This window comes from Engraulis encrasicolus, chromosome 13, assembly GCF_034702125.1.
Source record: "Engraulis encrasicolus isolate BLACKSEA-1 chromosome 13, IST_EnEncr_1.0, whole genome shotgun sequence".
Classification (NCBI taxonomy): Eukaryota; Metazoa; Chordata; class Actinopteri; order Clupeiformes; family Engraulidae; genus Engraulis; species Engraulis encrasicolus.
Window position 1 is genome coordinate 4,870,948 of NC_085869.1, and position 15,000 is coordinate 4,885,947.

The 15,000-nt window shown below is 41.1% G+C and overlaps 1 pseudogene; it reads left to right on the top strand.

Annotated features, from left to right (window-relative positions):
* LOC134461473 (low-density lipoprotein receptor-related protein 1B-like) overlaps nucleotides 1–14,359 on the top strand; it is a 149,995-nt pseudogene extending 135,636 nt beyond the window's left edge.
* The last annotated feature ends 641 nt before the right edge of the window (nucleotides 14,360–15,000 follow it).

Genomic DNA, 15,000 nt, shown 5'->3' on the forward strand with positions numbered 1-15,000 from the left:
CACACACACACACACGGGCCAAGGTGAGTGCAAGAGCCATCGGCTGCAGACAAGCGTCAGATATCCTCCATTTAGATACAAAATGGTGGTGGTGTCCTGTCTTGAGCTGCAGATTCATTTGACCTAAAATGTGAGATCCACAACTCCTTTGGGAGGAGACAGATTTAATTGGCTGTTGAGGTCAAGTGCTAAGAGTACACTGGGTAAGACCTGTCGGCCCGCTACTGAACTCTAATGAAATACAACATTTGTTCTTGTGTTTAGGTATAATATAGCAGATGCATACGCTCTCATACTTGTACAGTATGCTTACAGCATTATTGTAATACCCTTGTCTTTCTCTAGTCATTGTGCCTCGTGTTTGTTGGGGTGAATATGTCACAGTTTAGGACTAATTATGCCCTGCAAATGTTTTATATAATATAGCAGATGCATACACTCTTTTGCTTGTACAGTTTGCATACAGTATACCTGTAATCCTCTCGTCTGGATCTAGTCAATGTGACTAATGTTTGTCAGGGTGAATATGTCACAGTCAATGGTACAGTAAGTAGACATGCTTGGTCACAGTTTAGGACTAATTATGTCCTGCACATGTTTTATATACAGCATATATATATTGTTTTTCAATCTGCTTATGGGTCTTGTTTTATTATTTCTTCTCTTTGTACAGTGTCCTTGAGTGTTTTGAAAGGCGCTTTTGAATAAAATACATTATTATTTTTTATATATATTTGCTGACATAGAGATGTATGTTATGATTACAGCACAGATGTTCAATGGCCCATATCTCTAACTTTAGACGTTCAGAAAGACCCTGGCTGTCATGTTCCAGTTTCCTCTTTAAGATACAGTGACAGTGTGACCCATGGCATCCCACTTCACATGTACACAGGGTGAAAAATCGCTTCACAGTAAATCTGACATCGTGCAATGTATACAGTATGCTTGTGGCTAGATATATCACCACTCACATTACTCATGGGCAATGACAACAGAGATCAGATGTCTCCCTGTGACACAATATCTGGCTTTGTCAGACAGAGGCAGGAAACGGAGTCTGTCGTTTGCAAGCTGGGAAGCATGTCAGCATGAATATCAAACATGGGGGGTGAGGGAGAGAGTGAGAAGCCATCTTCCCTGCATGGGAGCAACATAAAAGAAAAAGAATCATGCCGGGATTCTAGAATGTTGTAGAATGTTCTGCGTGTTGTGAATAGACAAGTGTTGTGAACAGGCAGGGTTTTGATAGGTAGAAAGGGAATAAAATGGATGATGGCATCAACAGCAGATCCTGGAGTGAGGCCTGTTGTGAGAATTGTAATGCAGGCAAGGTGTAAAACAAGATGCATATCGGACATGCCAAACGGTAGAAAAAGGGGGGAAAACATTGGCTTTTTATCAGAGTGTGTGTGTGTGTGTGTGTGTGTGTGTGTGTGTGTGTGTGTGTGTGTGTGTGTGTGTGTGTGTGTGTGTGTGTGTGTGTGTGTGTGTGTGTGCGTGCGTGCGTGCGTGCGTGCGTGCATGCGTGTGTGTACGCGCGCATGCCTGTGTGCTCATATACTATGTAATATTGTCTACATTGTAATGCAGCAGCCAAAACAGATTGTGCTCCCAGCACCCAGCTTGTGCTCCCAGTGTGATAAGTAAATCCAATAGTCCAATTTCATTTCTGCCCCAGTGCATTCCAGCATTACCTCCTATGGTAGATGGTTTCAGTGCACATTATAACACCATGTATGTAGTACCACTGTAGCACCCCCGAATCAAACATACTATGTTCAAACAAGCATACATTTAGAACACAGAAATCTATTCATAATAGGTCTCAGAACAGGCCTATCACTATAATTCCATTTTGAGAACGAATGGTTGTTGATTTAAAAAGAAATCATCATAATTGAGACACAGCCTATGTATTTTTTATGTGACGAGTTTCAATTGCAGTCTCTCAGCCTCAGGTCACGTTCACATTAATAACTACCTCACGTTGGGAACAAATGAATGTACACCCACCTCATCCTTTTTTGTGGCATATATACGTTAATGTTATGTTTGATATATGAGGGCCACTATGTGAATGTGCTCGAGTGTGTCATTGTATGCCCGTGTGTGTGTGTAAGTGTGTGCGTGTGCGTGTGTGTGTGTGCATGCAAGCATGCGTGCACTCATCAACACGCCTAATAATGTACTGAAGCATTACGTTATTTGATCTGAGGTTTTCTCTGCTGGTTTACCTATGAATGCTCTGACTGGTGTTGGGGTGCTAACCTGCTTCCCCACTCTACTCTTCTCTCCTCTTCCACCTCCATTTATCTCTTCTCCTCCTCCCACTCCACTCATCCTACTTCCCCCGTCCATCAATTCATTCCACCCCTGCGGCGTGCAGAGGCAGCAGACGATGACCAACGGGGGGCTGAACGTGGAGATCGGCAACCCGTCCTACAACATGTACGAGGTGGACCACGACAACCACGTCGACGCCGGGAGCCTGCTCAAGCCCAACTTCACCTTAGACCCTCACAAGGTGAACATCTTTCCCCCACAGTTTAGACTGAGTCATAACATTTAGAGCGTGTTGGCACTAGGGCCTACACAGGCAACTCCACAGGCCGAGAAGGATTGTCCTTAGTATAAAAACTCTTTATTAATCCATGGGCATTGTTACAAAGATAAAACCGCCAACCGGTTTCAACCCAGCACTGGGTCTTCATCATGCTACATGCTACAGTGATCCATTGACTTTCACTAGCTTAGCTACACAGTAAAAACTTACAAGGATTTCAGAGTAATTTACTCTGAAGTTCTGGTACACTATGCTACTGTGATGGTCACACGGCACACAGCAAATTACTCTGAAATCATTGTATCACTTGCCATTTCTCACCTAACTTGCATATCACAGCATCAAAGATTACCAAAGTGCCAAAGTGATGAACTAGGAAACATCACAGTAAACTACTGTGTGGGTGGAGTATCTATTGAATTATTAGTGCTTCGGGGCACAACTTCAGTCATAGACAGTTTGGGCTCTTCATTACAATCACACCTTTCATTGACATTTTCAGCAAATTATTTAATTCTTAATGTCTCGTGGTATACATGTATACCCATCATTAGTTATCTACTTTTTCCCCACTCTCTGTCAAGTAATAGAAGAATGAGCTTATATATATTGGGAGATATACATGACCATCTTAATGACGGTGGGAATATGGTCATTTTTCTTGTGTACCACTTTAAATAGTACAACCCCTACAATAAACACAGAATATAACAAGGCGTAATATTTTGAAGCAAACTTAAGATATTCCTTCTAGATAAATGGCTATCCATAAGTGCATTGCATGATGGGACACGATCTGAAGACAGCCAGTATGTCCTAAGCCCTCCCCCCCAGGTTGTACATATTGACATGAGTAAGTGAGAAAAAAGGAGATGACCGAGCATGGGAAGACATGTAGCAAACAAGAAGTTGATGACTAAATAGTTTGCTGTAAATGTCCATCAAGTTTCTGAAGGCCCAGGTTGTGCTATGTGGCAGCCTTGGCCTAATGGTTAGGGAGGTGGACTTGTGTTCAGATAGTTGCAGGTTCAAATCCCTCCATTGCCCTAGGGACAACAACCAATGTTGTGTATCTGTATATCACTTTAGGTAAAGGCGTCAGCCTTCAACCCAACGGACATGTCTTCCCATGTGTGTAACAATATCATACTGTGAACTCACAATGAATTACTGGCTACTAATTGCATTCATTTCACAGTAACATACTGTGACATCCTGCCACAATTTGTTACTGTGAAATTCAAAGAGACTTTTCGTCATATCACAGTTAACTACTGTAAAGGCGTCAGCCTTCAACCCAACTGACATGCCTTCCCATTGAACTTTCGCCCACTTCAAGTGTGTAACAATATCATACTGTGAACTCACAATGAATTACTGGCTACTAATTGCATTCATTTCACAGTAACATGCTGTGACATTCTGCCACAATTTGTTACTGTGAAATCCAAAGACACTTTTCGTCATATCACAGTTAACTACTGTGCTGTTATAACAGGTGTTTCATGCCTCTAGGCCATGATTGGGTGCACTATGTGGCAGCCTAATGGTTAAGGAGGTGGACTTAAGATCAGAGAGTTGCAGGTTCTAATCCCTCCTAACTCTACATTACCCTAGAGACAGTAACCAATATTGCATATCTGTATGTCACTTTGGGTTGCTCCTGGTCATGATTGATTGTAATTACTAATTGTCAGGTCTAATTAGAAGAAGGTATATGATAGGAAATGTTGCTGGTTCTACTTCCAATAAATTAAGTAGCAAGCAATGTGGCTAATTAGTAGCCAGTAAGTTACTGTGACATCACGGGAATATTTTTTACTGTGTACATACTCCCTCTTTTAACTTGTTTTAAAGCAAGACAACGACTTACATGAAAAATAAGACACTTCACCACCTTTATAAACCCCGGCCAACGATTTTAACTGTATTAAGCCCCAAAATAGTGGCATACCCCTTTAAATATTAAGATAACTGAGTAGTAAGGACTGAGAGTAGTCTGTGATGAAACTCGTTCTTAGGTTTGTTTTCTATAATGTGTGTAAGTAATTTATGTGAAGTTTCATCTGACTAAAGCCGGGCATACACTGTGCGATATTTTCACTCGTGGGTCTTAAGCTTCTGCTCACACTGCACGATGGAATTTCACTGTTTAAAAGTTCACAACTCACGACTCACGTCCTCAAACTACACGAGCCGACAGTCGGATGCGAGAGAAATCTTTCACCGTACGACGCGGGCATGTTTCCCCGGTCTGCAGAGGAGGGAACATGCGCACCTGAGGTGGAGATGAGGGCGCGCTCAACAGCGAATCGCACGGCCCTATTCATTTGTGCATGTGAAGTGTCAAATCGGGTCGCAGCACTGCTTTAACTGTGCGATTTACGCACGAGCCACGACCAGAATTTCAAACCGTTTTGATATTCTTGCGACCCTGCGATTGCACGATCGTGAGGCAAAATCGCTTGTCGTTACCCCATGTACACTGTACGATGCGAGACTCACGATTGACCTGCGATTGAGAAAGAAATCGGACCGACTCTCAAAAAGTCGTGCGAGTGCCAAATCGGGGCAAAATCGGGGCAAAAGTCGCACAGTGTAAGCCCAGCTTTATAATAAGAAACACGCTAATGCACCTTTCCTCACACCCAGTCACGTCTTATCTGACATCCGTGTCTTTCCCTCCGCTAACCAACAGCGTAACAAATCAATTTTAAAACCTTCCGTGATGTTGATATTTGCTAAACTAACTCGCTTGCCTCAGGTCACAGTCTTGTCATCTCTTCCCTCGCCTTTCTTTCCTCCTCTCTCCTGTCTAACATCCGCTGCCTAACATCCTCCCCTTAATCAGTGTTTATGGAAGTCGTTGTGGCTGATGTGTGTTGTTCACCGTTTTCATCTTTTGCTGTTATTGCCGTTATTGTCAGAGGTGTGGGGCCTTTCTTACTTAGCAAGACAATTACAGCTATCCGAGAGAATTGCTTGCTCTAAGTGATGGGCTGGATGGCTGGTGGATTAAATTGCCGTGTCAGTGTTTATGTCCGCCCTCAGGATTGCTGTCAGCTGTAGATGAAAGCACAAATTGTCAGAATAGCTTTCTGATGATAGTGGTTTCTGAGATGTAGTTTAGATTCAGACATGTCTACCAGTGAGGCCATTAAGCCTGTCATGGTATTCTCTTAAATGATTGCTACAGATGCATGCATAATGTAGCATACAAACACTCCACGAGTGTAGGTACAGTAGTGTACACTTAAGTTATTGTTAAAATTAGATTAGCAGGCATAATTTAACATAGCCTATAATACACAATTGCAGGGTTAATAATTTATTTAACAAGCTTTACATAATCCAATATTTTGATGAATTACAGTGGTGCTCATATGTTTACATACCCCAGCAGAATATACGCTTTCTCTGCGATTTCTCACGAAATATGACGGATTACACAAAACCTTTTTTTTTCACTCATTGCTAGTGACTGGCTTAAGATATTTATTAGCAATATTCTGTGTTTACTCTTTCAAAAGCATGATCACAACCCAAACTACCCAAATGACCCTGTTCAAAAGTTTACATACCCTAGTTTCTGATGCTGAATATGGCCCTGTTTAACATCAAGGACCGCTCTAAATTGTTTGTGGTAGTTGTGGATAAGGCTCTTAATGTTCTCAGATGACAAAACAGCACATTATTCCTGGCAGAATGGTTATTTCCTATAATATCTTTGGGTGTCTTGCTGGAACCTCACATTTGAGGTTTCCCCTGAGTGGCTCAATGATGTTGAGATCAGGAGAGTGAGATGGTCGCTCAAAAACCTTCATTTTATTCTTTCTGAAGCTAATGATGGGTTGATTTGGCTTTCTGTGTCAAAATATTGTCATGTTGGCACTGTTGGAATTTCAATCCAGAAATTCAATATGAGGGGTTTGTTTGGAATCAAGCCAATGGGCAAGGGAATCATTGCATTGCAATGATCATTGCAAGGGAAATTGTTCAGGAGGCATAGGACAACCAAAAAATAACTTCAGGTGAAATGTAGGACAACATGAAATTTTTTTTTAAACTGTACAGGAAAGAGGCACTTGAGGAAAGATGGGCTGTTGGGGGTTGCCAGGAGAAAGCCATTACTACAAAAATGCAAACATGTTATTTTGCATATGATACACCAAATAGCATAGTGAGAAGCATCAGAATGCATGTGACAAAGTCATTTGGAAAATTTAGATCAATATGGAACTTTTTTCAGCCACTATTAACAGTACCATTTGGAGAACAGTCAACGGAGCCTATGATGAAAGTTACACCATCCCTTCTGTGAAACATGGTTATGGACCACTGATGTCATGGGGACATTTGAGTTACAAATGCACTACACTTTTGGTCCATACTCACAGAATGATGAATACATTGCCCAGTGAAAAATACTGGAGGAAACTTGACACTCATCAGCCTTGAATCTGCACATGGTCCATTGTTTGGACATGCCAACATGACAATATTTCAGCGCAGAAAGCCAAATCAACCCGTCATTAGCTTCAGAAAGAATAAAATGAAGTTTTTGTGCGACCGTCTCACTCTTCTGATCTCAACATCATCGAGCCACTGAGGGGAAACCTCAAATGTGAGGTTCCAGCAAGACACCCAAAGGTATTATAGGAAACAACCATTCTGCCAGGGAGAATGTCCTGTTTTGTCATCAGAAAGAGTAAACACAGAATACTGCTAATAAATATCTTAAGCCAGTCACTAGCAATGAGAGAAAAAAAAGGTTTTGTGTAATCCTTCATATTTTGAGAGAAATCGCCAAGAAAGCGTATATTCTGCTGGGGTATGTAAACATATGAGCACCACTGTATTAATCTCTAAGAGTTGGAGAAGTTGGATTAGGAAGTTGTGCCATTGCACCAACTGAGGGCATAGAGTTGTTTGTGATGTTGCTTATGATTTAGTAGTATCCCTTCAGTTAGCTTGGTGACAATGGACGATATTGAGTCTATATTTTTATGTGGATGTGATATGCAGACAAACTAAATTGTACAGATGTGTGATTTATATTTGTAGGATGGTTGTGTAAAGTATATTCTTGACGCTCATGTTGTCTGAATATGCATCCAATACACATCATAACTTCACATACTTGTGTCCAAATTCCCTTAACCCTGGTGTATGTTATGTTAGGTGAATTGAAGTACAGCCGGTATGTGAAATCCACTGTGTTGCAAAGAACAGTGTTTTTTAGTGCTTTTCTGCCTTTATTTGATAGGACAGTCTGAGATGGTGACAGGCAGCGAGTGGGACAGAGAGGCGGGGTGGGATCGGGAAATGACCCCAGCCGGACTCGAACCGGGGTCCCCGTGGGCATGCAAGCCCAAATGTGGGGGACTTAGTGCGCTGCACCACAGCGCCCATTCCCCCCCCAAAGTGTTGATGTCATAGTGCTTGATATTCAGCTGGTGCATGTTGTGCTATTTGATGTGATGTAGGGCTGGTGTGTTAAATCCAGTGACCCACCACCATAAACATTCACACACTCCCAGTCAAAGAAGTCATACCAGGACAGGTGATGCCCTGACATACTGTTGTTCATGTGTTTGTGTCCTGAGCTGTCACACATTCATTAGAGTCCACATCACCTCCAATGAATTCTTCATTGATACATCTGTTTGTGAATCATATCTGTGTGGGGTTTTTTTTTTCGTTGCTTGATTGACTGCATTTTTCATTTTATCAACAGTAAGGCATTGTATATAGCAGGGGTTCCCAACCTTTTTCAACTTGCGGCTCACTCGAAATTGTCAAAAATGTTCCGGGCCCACCTCTGACCCAATTAAGAATAAAACTCAAATAAATCAACAACAACACACACCAAAATATGATTGTTATTTTTGGAAAATGATTTCAAGGCCCTCTTGGAATACCTTCAGGGCCCACCAGTGGGCCCCGGACCACAGGTTGGGAATCACTGGCATATAGCATTATGTTCAAGTAAATGGTTTAAACAGGTGCCATAATTTCAGAACACATGTGCTTTGCATTGTTATTTACATTGGGCTTATGGACAATTAATGAACTTGAAAGCTTCAACACAATGGTGTAGATTCAGAGGGATCTATTACTTTGCAGCGCGGTTCCTGCAGAAGAAACAGCTAAATGTGTGCCCTAAACATTTCAAAGGCATATAACAACAGTAAAGGCTGCAATTGCATCTCGATGAATAAAAGACCATATCGTATGGGCAAACCACACAGAAAAGTTTTCATCTTTCCTTGCCTTTCATCAAGATGCAACATGCAAAATGTCAACTGCTATTTGAAGTCTCAGACCAGCTGAATAACTTCAATGTAATGGCAATAAATCTATAATCAGCAGAGCCGGCTTGTGTTAAGTGATGTGACTAAACGGCAGGAGGTCACTGTGCCCTGGTAGAAATTAATGTTTTCAAAGCGTTACAGCACTTGATTAGTCAGAAACACTCCGCCGATGGAGGAAAGCGTGGGCCAAATTAGTCATGCCACACTGGGAACAAGCACTTGTCAATCATCATATACTCCAAGGCTTTATGTTTGCCGTCTGTTCATCAAAGACAGCAATATTTCATAATATTGGAGGGCAATGCTGTAGGTCATTCTTGCTGTCCAGAAATTGTTAATACATGTGGACATCACACCAACGGATTACACGGAGTAAATGGTTAGCACAACTGAAAAAAAAATCAAGACTCTTCTTTCCAGCTGAAGAAACTTAATTAATATGCAATACATCGCTGTAAAGCCTGTTTTCCCATCTCAGCACGCCATTTTGTTTTCCCACCTGTCTGGGTGCTTGTCTGTGTGTTGTCATGGTGTGTTATGCTCAAAATAAGGATAGTCTTCTCTGTGACCCCTTCTTGCTGTCTGCATGCTCATTTCAAAGGACGTGCCGTCACACCATTATGCTGCATCAAGCTTGTCACTCTCGATCACTCCTATTTAACCATACTAATGGTGGTATGCGTATTTTTACAGACACATGGATTGGTAAGAAACCTGGCTAACTGAACTCAGTGGTTGATAAACATCTTACTGATAAACGTCTTGCTTACTAAAAAGGACTGAGTTTGGTTCGCTTAAAGGTACACTGTGTGAGATTTTTAGTTGTTTATTTCCAGAATTCATGCTGCCCATTCACCAATGTTACCTTTTTCATGAATACTTACCACCACCATCAAATTCTAAGTAGTCATTATGACTGGAAAAATTGCACTTTTCATACATGAAAAGGGGGATCTGCCCCATTCTATTGACTCTATTCATTATATTTCTTTCCGTTTTGATTGGCTGCTGTTGCGTTTATGGCCGGTCACTCCCGGTCGCGCGCCGACCTCCACAAAATGATGCTCTCTCTCACTTCCACGATAACACAGGGTCAGCGTTAAACTTGATTTGAGTGTTCCACAATCACGAGTCATTAATTCCATACACACACCCCATCACATTTATTGAAACGGAACGGATACAAATAAGACACAAGAAAAAAAGTTAAAATGAAATCAATGCCTGCCGCGTCATTTCATTGCACACCAGATGGCGCCAGTGAGATGAGGCTTCGAAAAATGCTTTGAATGCTTCGAACCTTTTTGCCTGAAAGCCTGATTGGTTCAGGAAGCCTCATTTTCCCATCACTACTTTCTACTCCTTTTTATACGTCATGTAAAAAGTGTAAAAAAAAAAAAAAGAGAGAGCGAGAAAAACGACAAACAAATGGAAGGGGATTACAAACAACTTTTTTCTATTTCGTATCAGGTTTGGATAACTCATTTAGGATTGTTTTGGACATCCAACAGCATTACCTCCTTGTTCCTCGGTGTTCACAGGCCTGGACTTAATAGGCCTATCTGTTTATTATTATGTTGCGTTTTATATTTATTCTGTTTCGTTTAATGACATACTGCATTATATATAATGTCGATATAAAAAGCTACTCATTCGCAAATTACCTTACTTATCAAAGTAAACCATGGAAGGAAAATGAAGCTGGTCGACGTTTCATGTTCAGTATTTTTGTCTTTCGTACTTGTTTTAAAAAAATTGCTTTCGCTTTGTGTGACAATAACTCTTTACACATAACAACTTGAGGATGTGACGTTTCCTGCTCAGTTCAAAGCTACGTATGTCGACACAATGAGACATCAGACTGCTCACAACGACTCCCTCCCTTTTTTTTGATGAAAATGGGAGCCGATATCCAACCGTACTCTCTACACATAACAACTTGTGGATGTGACGTTTCCTGCTTATGTCTAACGCAGTGTTTTCCCATCTGCCATGCGCTTACTACAGTATAAGACGACACGGAAAAGACTTGATATGACCATACTGTTACCATGGCAATTTTAGAGTGTTCTATATGAAAATGTATACAAATCACTTTCATCTGTTATCCCCCGTGATGAAGACAGATGAAGGAAAACAGATTTTATAATTTTGTATTTGATTTATATGTTGTTTGGCTGCTTGTATTTTGAAGAACTGTATTAAATGTAAGTACTTTTATATAAAAAAGTGAATCAATATAAAATAAAAAGCGTTTTATTTCCATTTCACATCCTCTGATCATATATATATATATATATATATAAACTTTGTTTCACTTTGTGTGAAAAAATTGCCAATGTGTAAACTTTGGAGGCGATAGGTGGCTGAAAGAATTTTAACACAATATCAAATATCGTTTTCATTCAGAATACTGCTCCTTGGACCTTGGCATCGTTATGTTTCCATTTTCTTGTATCTTCTGTTATTCTTGTGATGCTACGAAAGTCTCTAGGCTTTCCATGCAATACCAACACCCATGAAAACGTTGTCTTTGGCAAAACGTTTTGATTTAAAGTCAGCTGCCCAGGTTTGAGAACGGCAATTTATTATCCAGCCAACTCTTGGTCAATGTCTCTGCCTTGATCCTTTGCTCGTCCTGTACTGGTATCAAAACAGACAAGACAGACAGACAAACACAATCATAATAGAATCAAAACAACATGTGGTTTCCATGGCAACTTGAATGAGGCAACATTACAAATTGCAAATATTGTTGTTGCTATCCATCAGTAGGCTACAACTATGTGAACTCCTCTGTGTTTTGATTTTTAGGCTACAGGAATTCAGTCATTGGCTCAAAGGATTATAGGTTCAAATCCTTTTACCAGCAGAGGGATGGAGCAGATAGTTCTCTCTTATCACCCAGTGAGCAGACGGAACGTCTTCTGATTGGCTGAGCAGGTGTCCTTTATTCCCCGGTAGCAGGACACCTATGATGTCATGCGGTCGTGCGGGCGTCCAAGTTGCTTCTTTTAACTTTCTGGCGAAGTGCCGTTACTAGTTCTTTCGCATCTGGTTGTCTCGTCAAGACCGCGTCGTTAGTTCTATCGCATCTGGTTGTCTAGTCAAGACCCCGTTACTAATTCTATCGCATCTGGTTGTCAAGTCAAAAACCCAGTGGCGAAGCGAACAGCCCTTTGGCTGCGCCGTCGGGCTGTTTAGAACGCTCCGCCTCGTCCATTGTTTCCCTTGATATCGGGACACCTCGTCGGCCGCTATTCCATACTTGTGTCAGCATCCATGCCTGACTAGTCTTTTCAGTAAGGGAAATAACTCCACATTGCTCCCAGGACTGTGCCCTGTGCCTAAAATAACTAAGTCACTCTGCTTAAGAGTGTCAGCTAAGTGTACTGTTGTGTAATATCATGTTTTGTAATGTAATTGCAATCAACTGCTGAGAGAAAGCACTTGTCATTTGTGCTCTTAGCTGTTATTAGGCTGCAGTAGGCCTATATCTCGTTCCCGTTGCAGCTTCCGCATGTCTAAAAGCCTGTTAGATGTGTGCTGGTCTTTAAAAGCATTTTCAGCGACCTCACACTGCTTTTTGCTATGCTGATATTTATGATGTAGGAGTAATTTGTTAATGTGTTTGTGTGTGTGTGTGTGTGTGTGTGTGTGTGTGTGTGTGTGTGTGTGTGTGTGTGTGTGTGTGTGTGTGTGTGTGTGTGTGTGTGTGTGTGTGTGTGTGTGTGTGTGTGTGTGTGTGTGTGCATGCCTGTGTGTGTGTGTTCACGTGTGCGTGTGTGTGTGAGGGTTTAGTCTGATAATTTTAGTACACATACACAGCTTAAAACATTGTAAAACCCTGTTTGATTATTTCAGTCCGCTGAGGCCTCCATGTCCACAGAACACCGATCAGATTAAGCAGTCTGTGGATTGAGGCAATAAAGCATGAATGTAAAGCTCCACCACAGAGGCATTGTTAAGATATTGGGAAATTGGAGGTGTTTGGGCTTAACCGAACCCAATAAAACACCACCAGGGCAAATACACCCTCCCCACAGTCTGCAAATCAGATCCATGACAGCTTTGTTTCACAGTATTGTTAAAACAACAAAATAAGCTTATAGGTTTAGACATACCCTAGTGACATTTGTTTTATGCTTCATATTTTGGATACACCACCTGTGTGGAGCTCAATAGTTTTGAGCTCGTCTTTGAAAGACGAACAAAGAGTGCTATCATTTACGAGTTTAATAAACATATTTGGTTGTCATAGCAATGTCCTATATAGATCAATGATACATTCCTGTGAGTGATGTTTAATTTCCCCATGAATGATTTATGTTTTATTGCCACAACCATTTCTATGGACGTTTAGACTTTTCTATTGACTCCTTCAGACTTTAAGATGCATGTTTTTGTTTTCTTTTTAGATGGTTCTCTCTTTTTTTCATTTCAAGGATGGACTTCTTTTTAAGGAAGACAGACGATGTGGCAGACCAGTGCCCAAAAATGAATGAAAGCCCACAGAAATCAAATCTCTTTTTGACTTGCATGAGGGAACTCCTCGCCCTTTGGTTTAAGAAGGTGGGTTGGGTCTTTTAAGGACATTCAAAATGTCCTCAGGTGAACTGCGGTGCAAAATATTATGTATTAAAGCAGTGAGAAAAGTTGGGCAACAAACTGAACATTAAGTCACTGCATGTTGTTTTTTATTCTGAGAAATGTTTCTTTCTCTCTCTCTCTCTCTCTCTCTCTCTCTCTCTTTCCCTTTCTCTCTCTCTCTCTTTACACATCCATACAGAATTCATCATTGGAAAACACTAGGCTTGAAAAGATTAAACTCCAGCCCAGCTTTAGTTTTAGCACTGGTGGAGATAATGGCGGGTGAGAATGAGAAATGAGGGTACATCACAGAGCCACGCCTGTCAGTGGCAGTTTTCAGTAATGCGCTGCAGGTTTCCACAGGTCAAACTCATTTATTGATATGACAACAAGGCCACCAGGTCATTTCATTTTCTGTTTAAAGTCTTTGTGTGACATTCCTTTTCTCCTTCATTTTTACTTTCTCTCTCTCTCTCTCTCTCTCTCTCTCTCTCTCTCTCTCTCTCTCTGTTCGACTGTTAGTTGTCATTTAGTTTTATTACTCATTAAGTCACTGCATGTTGCTTTTTATTCTGATAGATGTTTCTTTCTCTCTCTCTCTCTCTTTACAAATCCAAACAGAATTCATCATGGAAAAACACTAGGCTTGAAAAGATTAAACTCCAGCCCAGCGTTAGTGGACATAATGGCGGGTGAGAAATGAGGGTACATCTCAGAGCCACATCAGTCAGTGGCAGTTTTCAGTAATGCGCTGCAGATTTCCACAGGTCAAACTCATTTATTGATATGACAACAAGGCCACAAGGTCATTTCATTTTCTGTTTAATCTCTCTGTGTGACTCTCATTTTCTTTTAGATTTACTCCCACGACTCCCGTTCTCTCCTCTGACTCTCTCCATATCTGTTATCACTCTTTCTCTCTTGCTCTGCCTCTATCCCCCCCCCCTCTCTCTCTCTCTATCTCTCTCTCAGCGTTCAACTGTCTGTTGTCATTTATTTTAATTACTCAGTAATTCAGTGTGATATCAAGGTTGAGGCGACGAAGGCGGCAGCTTTGGTCACACAGGAGTCACTTTAATCCAGTTAATGAATTAGCCTGAGTGAAGTTTAAACACACACACACACACACACACACACACACACACACACACACACTGAGAAGTTTGGAGTCTAGAGACTTTGATTACCTCTGAGAGACATTTCATAGACTTCTCTCTGATCATCTGGAAACTAAACTGAGAAGACAGCTGTGTTTCTTTCAGTGTTGGTGAACCATTTTATTGGCTGACTTCAACAACAAACTGTTACATTTGACTTTCTGGTCTGGAAACTTATTTTAAGAGCAAGTTACAAGGGCTTGGAAAGAAGTTGTTTTATAAAGATTTGGTTGACATGTTGCTCCACCCATCCCAACAATTATCACACAGACACAACATGCACACACATGCACAGAGAGAGAGAGAGAGCGAGAGAGAGATGTAAACGCACATACATAAAGATACACACATATGCACGGCCTAAAATGTTTAT